The following is an 8595-nucleotide window of genomic DNA, read 5'->3' as shown; positions in this document are numbered from 1 at the left end:
TCAGCATTTTTGTTTAACCATACAGGATAAAACTAAGACTTTGTAACTTTATATCAACAGCAGTCTCACTATGGCCACAAGGTGACAAATAAAGAATAGTGCAACATTTTAAACATTGTGTCACAATAGCACAAGTAAAAATAATGTATTAAAAACAACAAACTAACTCAGCAATATTAACAAAGTTTTCTAATGTTAGCTAACGTGAGGTTAGCTACAAGGTTGTAGCAGCAACATTAAGCACAGGTATGATTATTCTCTCATGAATTTCACTTTTCATGTGTATTTCTTCTCTCAACATATTATTTTAAGCAAGCAGGAGACACTGTAACATTCACGTTTTGACAAATACATTCTAAGCACAAGAGTATATTGTTAGCATCGACAGATCTGCAGGTGGAAGTAGCTAGCTTGTGAGTACACAAACTGCCAGCATCTCTTTTGTGTGGCTATATGCCAGCTATGTCAACCCAGTATCACGGCAAGGCGTGTAATAGACACGCCGGTCCACCTGTTATTTGTTAACATGAAAAAGGAGAGAGCCTCAAAGTAAATAGGATCCAGGTGAGTTGCGGCGGTATCGGGCTGTCTCAAGTGTTACATTCAGCCATGAAACCTGACGCAGTGTGTTGTCAATCCTATCAGTGTGAATGGCAATGTCCCCAGAAGGGCATGGCAAAAGCTTCAGCACATCCAAACAATAAATTACCCCCGATAACAACAATGAATGCTTTTCCTGACAAGTTGCTTGCTATTTTATCATTGTCCAGCTGACACCTTCTCCAATGCCAAGCAGACATCAGGCTACATTCAAACTGAATCAGGCTTTGTGCTGTAGCCATCTGCGCTGAAGGACATGGGAGAAGAAGGAAACTGTGACAGAAGGTTATGGAAACACAGAGTAATCCATTTAACTTCTTCCAGGTGTTTGTAAAAAAAGAAAGAAAGAAGTTAATTAAAGAAAAATATTCAAAAAGCCTTGTACAATGTTTTAAATGTTGTGATCCTACAAATATCAAATGCTATGTTCAGCAATGTTGTTAGACCAACTGGTTTTATGATAAACATAAGCAAAGATTGATCAATACTGAACTGACTTACCTAGCATTTATACACTTTAACATTTAAACAAACCAAAACCAACAAACAATAGCCAATATTAGTGTACTTTCAAGCAGGGCACATAACCTAAAGTACATCCAGTCTCTGGAGAATGGCACAAGGTTGAACGTGGAAAAAAATCCCTTTTGCAAATGTGAAGAAAAGTCTGAAATTGAAGTCAGGTGTTGCTTTTTTAATGTTCGCTCAACTCTCCCTGTTGTATTCAAACTGTTTAAAAAGACTGAGGCATCCTACAGCTATGCTAATTGACTGTGTTGAGTTAAAGCCAGTCAGTATGACAGCCGGCTTCCGTGACGCTTGTTTCCTGTGTGCATTCAGATCTCTTGGGCTTGTAATGCAGCTCGGCTTCCTGAGAGATGCAACCAGCAGCACTGTTCATCTGGTGACACCATTACAGTGAGTGATGGTCTGTCTGACAGGGGCTTCTGTCACCACTTGCAGGAGGAGTCAACCAACTGAACAGTCTCTCGGCTCTGCTTGTTGCCAGAGGGATAAACACTGTCACTGGTTGCTTTTAATTTTACTCTGTCTACTTGAGCGTGTGTCAGCTGAAACCACTTGATTGTGGTCTCGGAAGCATTCTAGTCCACTATGTGACAAGTATTCACTTCCTGCTACCCAACTGTGAGGGGTTTTCGTGGTGATTTCACCACTCATGAATTAATGGCTGAATGCCATGTGGCGTTCTGTTCTTCTAGCAATAAATATATATGATCTCATCTCATCTGACAGATAAATTGCATTTGTATAGACGTGTTCATGTCTGTGTTGCTTGTCTAGTTTGCATGTACCACTGCGACAAACCCAAAGTTCACTGGAGCACCTTGAACCTACACCATACTTTACAAATAAGATTAGAGCAATTTAATTACGCAGAAAGCTGCAGTAATAAAGCCATTCAAATTAGTCACCGTTGTAGGACAACAGTGGCAAAGTATCCCACTAATTAAGCTGTGTCTCTGAGACTGTTAAAGCCCAGCTTGTCATCCTAAGGAGGCCTTGATGCAGCAATGACCCACATGTCCTGACCTTGTCCGAAGCACTTAAATTCTCATCTACTTGCAAGATTGGAAAAATTCATTAGTGTAAACATGTAGTGTGCAACATACTCGTTTTTTTTCCTGTTTTTTCCCAACTCACTGGACATCTGATGGGTGTAACATTTAAATGGTCAAGGCATGATGACTTTGCAGAGATAATCACACGCCTACTTCATCTATCAATCATCTTTGTTTTCATGCCAACCCTGAACTCATTAACATTTATTCAAATGTAAACATCATTTCATTTGAGGTTTAAAAATATATCACAATCTTGGTGCATGGGCACAAATAATCACAGACTTGATCTGATGTTTATTACATTTCTACTCTTTTTCTGCAGCGTGCACAACCTCACCGTCACCTTAATGCGACTAAATAAAATAAAACCCTTTGCTCTGTGATGCAGAATAGAAGCAAAACATCTTCTTTCATTCATCAAAGATGCCTGGGAATCGAACAGCCCTTATTCGTCTGAATCGGTTGTCTAGTACTTGACCCACTACTGCGCCAGAAGCAGCTCAAGGAGGAGTCATGAAGATGAGAGTATAAAAATAAATCCAGACTCCAGAATGAAAGCTGGGCTCCATTGCAAATAACCTATTGTGGCTCATCACCTTGTGAACCCTCATCTACATCCTATCAAACAGAAAAACACTTAAATGTGTTTTTTTCCATTCTCTCGTGGCTTTGGTAAAAAACATGAAGTGGTGCTAATTACCGTACCTTTCCACATTTTCCCTAACACTGCAGCTAGAGGGCAAGATAGCATAGAGAGCCATCTTCAGAGGGATGAGGCTTAGGCTTGACAACTATCAGTGGTGCTGAAAGCCTGCATGTTAACATGTCGTCTTTATTTGACATATATAAGGGATGTTCAGCATGCATGCAGAGTGATAATGTGCCATACATCACTCTTATGTGTATAGCCTCAAAGTAAGAAGAGCACAGGACGATGATATTTAGATATTTTTTTAAATTATGAGAGGTGCACCCCTTCTGATTGATTTCCCTCACACATTCAGACGGCTTATCTCTGAGGTCCCTGTTCAAAGACCTGCACTTACACACGATGCACCAGCGAGAATCAGCAATGCATAACAAACATGACATTTCTCAACATTTATCATCAAGGTCTGAGCACCACACTTTATGTATCTGTTGGTCTTTGACACGATATCTGTTTTGGCTGGGTAGTGCTTCTGGAACGCGTTGGCTGACTGCAGCACACGTGGGACACTGCCTAGCCCCTGGCATTGTCATTCTTCATTGATCAGAGGGGAGAGGCTAACAAGGTCTCCAGGCTACATGATGCTCTCTGCCTGCTGTTGGAAACCTGCTCCTACTGCTCAATCTAGGCTGGTCTTTAGTGCTCACTGGAGACAACAGATCGACTTATTCAGGACTTCAGCGGAAATGACAGTTTCATCATATATAGTTTGTTGTTGTACGGATATCTTCGGGTTTACCTCCATCAAGTTGTGATGCTGTCGTGTTTGTAGCTTCTGGTACTGTCCCCAAGTGGTAAATAAAAATCGATGAATGCAGGCCCTCCTACAAGTTCAGAGAATTGAGATGGTTCTGTTTCTCACCTATAGTTTCCTCTGGTCCGATAAGTTGTTGAAGTGAACCAAACTGCAGTGGCATAGGCCATGGGAGAATGTTCTTCTCACTCATTGGTCAGATGTGTCTGGGGTGGGTGCAATAATGTCGTTCCTGAACTGCTTTACAATTAGTCATAATTTCCATGCAGGGATTTAGTATCAATCGAACTAAACACAGCCGGTGTGAAAGCATCTGCTGTGTTTGGTTGGATGTTTAGCAAAGCCAATGCCACTGCAAACAAGCATACCACAGCACCCGCTCTCTGTCACAGTGACTGAAACAGCACTAAGCAGTCCATCATTAAGTAAATAGACAAGGTTTGACCTTCACTCTGCCCTGAAAAGAAGAATGTAAATAATGGTACCAAGACTTGCACAGCAAAAGGCTTTTATTCAGTAATGAGGCAAGTTGAATTAGGAGTTACCTATAGAAACCCAAATTCACGATCTAAGAATCTATTTAATCCCGGTTTAAGTCCTCCCTTCTTGTTCTGTCTGGGTCTCAATGCCAGCCAAGTGAGTCCTACTACACTAAAAGGAACATAATTGCCATCATGGATTTAAGCAAAGTTATGTACAGAACATTGCTCATTAGATTTCCTCCACACCATCAAATCCAGTGCAGTGATCCCAGACCTCTTACCTGCAACCTGCATAGCAATCATCCCTCCCCATGACCTACAGCGCCGACCCGCCGCTTGCCCTCTCGCTGCCTGCCCCCTCATTAGTGGCTGGCTCTGAATGAGGAAAATCCATTAGTAATCCAACTATCTCACACAGCATGAATCTGGATTTTTTTGTTCACCTTTTTTCTATTCCATGCACTCGCTCCAACATCCGCTGCTTTCACTCTAATTTGCATGCACACAAGCAGAGACACAGGGGCAAAACTTTTCACGCTGACAGGTTTTAATTTTTGCTGTCATTGTCCGTAATCCAGGCCTTTTTGTGTTTGTTTGTCTCTCTTCGTCCCATCTCCTCTCTTCCGTCTACATGTCTGTAAAATACCCAGAGCGCCGGGCACACACGTTTCCCTCCCACGCACACCTCCTCCGGTTTACAGAGTATCTGAGCTGGGTGAGACCGTAGTCAGGAAATGTCTCATGACTTGAGGCATGACTTGGTGACGCCTTGTAATAAATGAGAAAATGTTTCAGTTCAAGGAAAACCCACAAAACAAAACAGACAATATGAGAATTTGCAGCCTGAAGTCTCATATGTACATCCTGCATTTGGATAGGAAACATATAGCAGAGAAATGCCGTCAACTCAGATTAATGCAAGCAGATGGGTTAATCATACAATTGATCTATTTGTTACCTGTGTCACCCTGACGCTGCGTGACACAAACCAGACAAAATTACACCATTAGGCTGCTGTGCTCTAGGTGCTCTTCATCATCGTTGCCTGATTATTTATTTTTCTGCTGCAATTTTTCCTAATTGAACGTGCCAGAACAAATGCATTTAGCACAAACAAAGCGTGGCTAATTGTGGTGTGGAACAATGACAGGGGTGAGAAATTAATTAGCCTGGATGACGCGCAGCGTATGTGCATGGTGTGTATGTATGTGTGTGTGTGAGCGTGGCATATGGGGGGCCTGGTGGTGTGTGTTGGCACATGCAGTAAGAGCCAGGAGCGGTTTGATGGAAATGCATATAAAACACAGTCAACTGGAACTGACCGGGCTCTGCTTTTTAAAGGACTGTTGAGTTAATTTTCCATGTTAAGCCCATTACGGTAATTACATTTGTGTCTAGTCTAAATTACTGCTGACCATTCTCTAAGGCATGTCTTATATTTTTTTAATGGGTTGCTACTTTACATCCAGGCAGCCAACATTTTTCAGTAGGCTACACTATGAATTTGAGTTCACTGAGACTCTACTACAAAAAAATTACAACATGGGTGGATTTTATAAATGCAGCTGCAAAACCCAAATAAGTATAAACTCTGGAATATATAGAACTTATTTTTTAAGCTTTAGAGCTAGAAGTGGCTCATCTGTTTTTGCAGATGTCTGTAAGGCACATGCTGGAAATGCACATTGCTTGTTTGGGCTGCCTTGACCTAATCACCACTGTATGAACTGGAAAATAAAACCATATAGCTGAGATTCATTGCGTTGATCTAATATATACTTTAGGAAAAAGGACCCTGAAGAAATGACGCAAACTCAATTTAGACAGATATTTTTGTGTTGACGCAAAAGTTCTACTTGCAACAGGTCAGTAACGGAAAGACACAGCAGATATAACTCCACTTAAAACAAAACAATCGGCTAACACGTACACACAATGTCAAGATGGATTGAAACAATTGAGCAATTCAGACTGCGTATCGGGCTAATGCTAACTGCGGTCTCCAGTGTCCAATTTAGACAACTTGTATGACAAAAAGAAAACGTCAATATTTTAGTGGAAAATGAGACAGGATATATTACAACCATATCTTACCAGAAAGTATTTTCCTCATACTAACAAAGGACCGATAAGGCTGCACAGAGGTTCATTCTGTCTGTCACTTCAGCTGTGCTAACATATCGACTACGCCTCGACCTAACCTTGTCACTCCCTCCCTCCATTGCCCCACCACAGTGGGCCCCTCTCACGTTCTACGCTCTCAGGGGTTAAACGCACGTAGTCTTTATTCAATCAGGCTTGATCACACAGATAATGACTTTAGGGAGCTAGTACAGGCTCTGTACACATGACAGTCAGCAGACGGGATAAAGAGACTGTTGGCCCTGCCAGGATGACAGCTGACGGAGTTTGTATTCAGCAGGCAGCCTCTTATGATATAACGTGTACAACATGTGTGCATTTCAAAGAGCACGTGGGCTGTTATGAAGCTGTGTGTTTGCACGTGCATGTGTGGATTTTACAGTAGAGCAAGTAGGTTAAAGATACATGTGGCGGCTGCTGGAGGAAACATTTTTTTTTATGAATTCAAAATGTGCCATGTGTGATATTCACAAATGCCACCCCGGGCAAGGTTAACCATTCTTTTAATCTAATAACAAACAAATATTAAATCATTCTGTCAAGTACAGTAGTGCTGCAGGCAGCTGTCCCTGCATCTGCAAAAACTGTACTTGTGTACAGTAGATTTAGCACATGAATAGTAATGGAGGTCGTCTCCAATAAAATCACAACCATACAGAATTGTTCTGACACCTACTTCTGTTAACTCTAAACTGTCAGGGCAAATGAACTCCTCTGTCTCTCTCTCCCCCCTATTTTTCATGCCCTCTTTCTTTTCAGTGCTCTCTTTCTTGCCAGTATAGGAAATTTAGTGGGACACTCATTTTCCAGAGACAACACAATTTCCTTCTTCACCCACTCGAGTCCCCCAGTCAACATCTCCTACTCTAAATTATTGAGAGGTAATTTCAGGCCTCCCCCTCATTACAAGTAGAAAATCACTGATGGTGAGTGGTGGCTAAGAGATGCATATGGCCAGGAAGTGGCTTTCAAGTGTAGGGTCCGAACCATGCAAATTGATGCTGCATTTTCACTTGAGTTTGAAGCTGTTGCAGACCGCACCTGAGGTTAGACGCACTTGAACAGGACTTGAATACAAAATTCAGGTTATCATTTCATTTTTGTGTTTCTATGCAGCAGAACTGCTCGACATCAAGGATTTTACTGCATCTTCCAAATCCACCTTTGCCTTTCTACTCCCAGATTTACTGGATGAGGTTCGTGTTTTTGGCTGGTGTTTTTGTATTTTTTCCTCATTGTCTGCAAATCCCATTTAACCCTCAAATTAATGTTTAAGCTTATTCCTGCTTATAATGAGGAACATGGGCATGCACATCCCTGCTGCTGTAACTACTCACCAGAGCACCAAATCCCAAATTAAAATGTGTTAATCTGTTGCTGAAAATAGTCCTATACAAACTGAGTATTTACTTGTTTGAGTGAAGTTTGCTTAAAACTAAGTATTGTAGGCAATTAAATACCTTTTAAAAAAGTTAAAGAAATTATATAATATGACCTGTGACCCAAATAGCAGTAATTGTAGGAACTATGTCATGTAAATTAAAAGTACTGAGACATCAATTAACACATTATTGTTATTGGGCTTTTCCTGGAATTTGTTGACAATAAGAAAGATGAAGAAAAACACTGAGCAGCTAATGAGATGGGTCGAGGCATCATCATCATTGTCTCACTTTAGACTGATATTTACCTGAGGGACCTACTCGTGATCCACGACACAAGATGAGCTCACACATGGCTGACATAGATACGTCACGTTTCCATATGGACCTGGAGAGCACAGTGGCTTGTTCCCAGAGAGAAGCCCAGTTTGCTGTGCAGATGGCCACAGCTGGCACACTGGCAAACGAGGTGTTCAGCTCTCGGTGATCCTCCCCTGTGCCGGCCCGAGTAAATGCTGCAGCTGTGGTGAACCTCTGCCACACACACACACACACACACACACACACACACACACACACACACACACACACACACACACACACACACACACACACACACACACACACACACACACACACACACACACACACACACACACACACACACACACACACACACACACACACACACACACACACACACACACTCGGGCCCCCTCCCTCTCTGATGCTCTTTTGCTCACATACACACACGAGCAAACAAGCTCTTGGTCTCTAAGGAGGTATATCTTCATCTGTGAATTCAGAGAAAAACAAACCGCGATCAGAAAGCAACATATGGCCCGCTTCAGACAGAACTCATCTCCTGGGCTCTAACTGACACAGTTAAACAAAGGGCCTGTTGGCTTGAATGGTTTGAGCTGCAGTTTTAGGTTTGGGTGGA

This window comes from Ammodytes marinus (assembly GCF_949987685.1).
Source record: "Ammodytes marinus genome assembly, chromosome: 19".
NCBI classification, from domain to species: domain Eukaryota; kingdom Metazoa; phylum Chordata; class Actinopteri; order Uranoscopiformes; family Ammodytidae; genus Ammodytes; species Ammodytes marinus.
Note: the sequence above shows the minus strand (reverse complement) of the source record.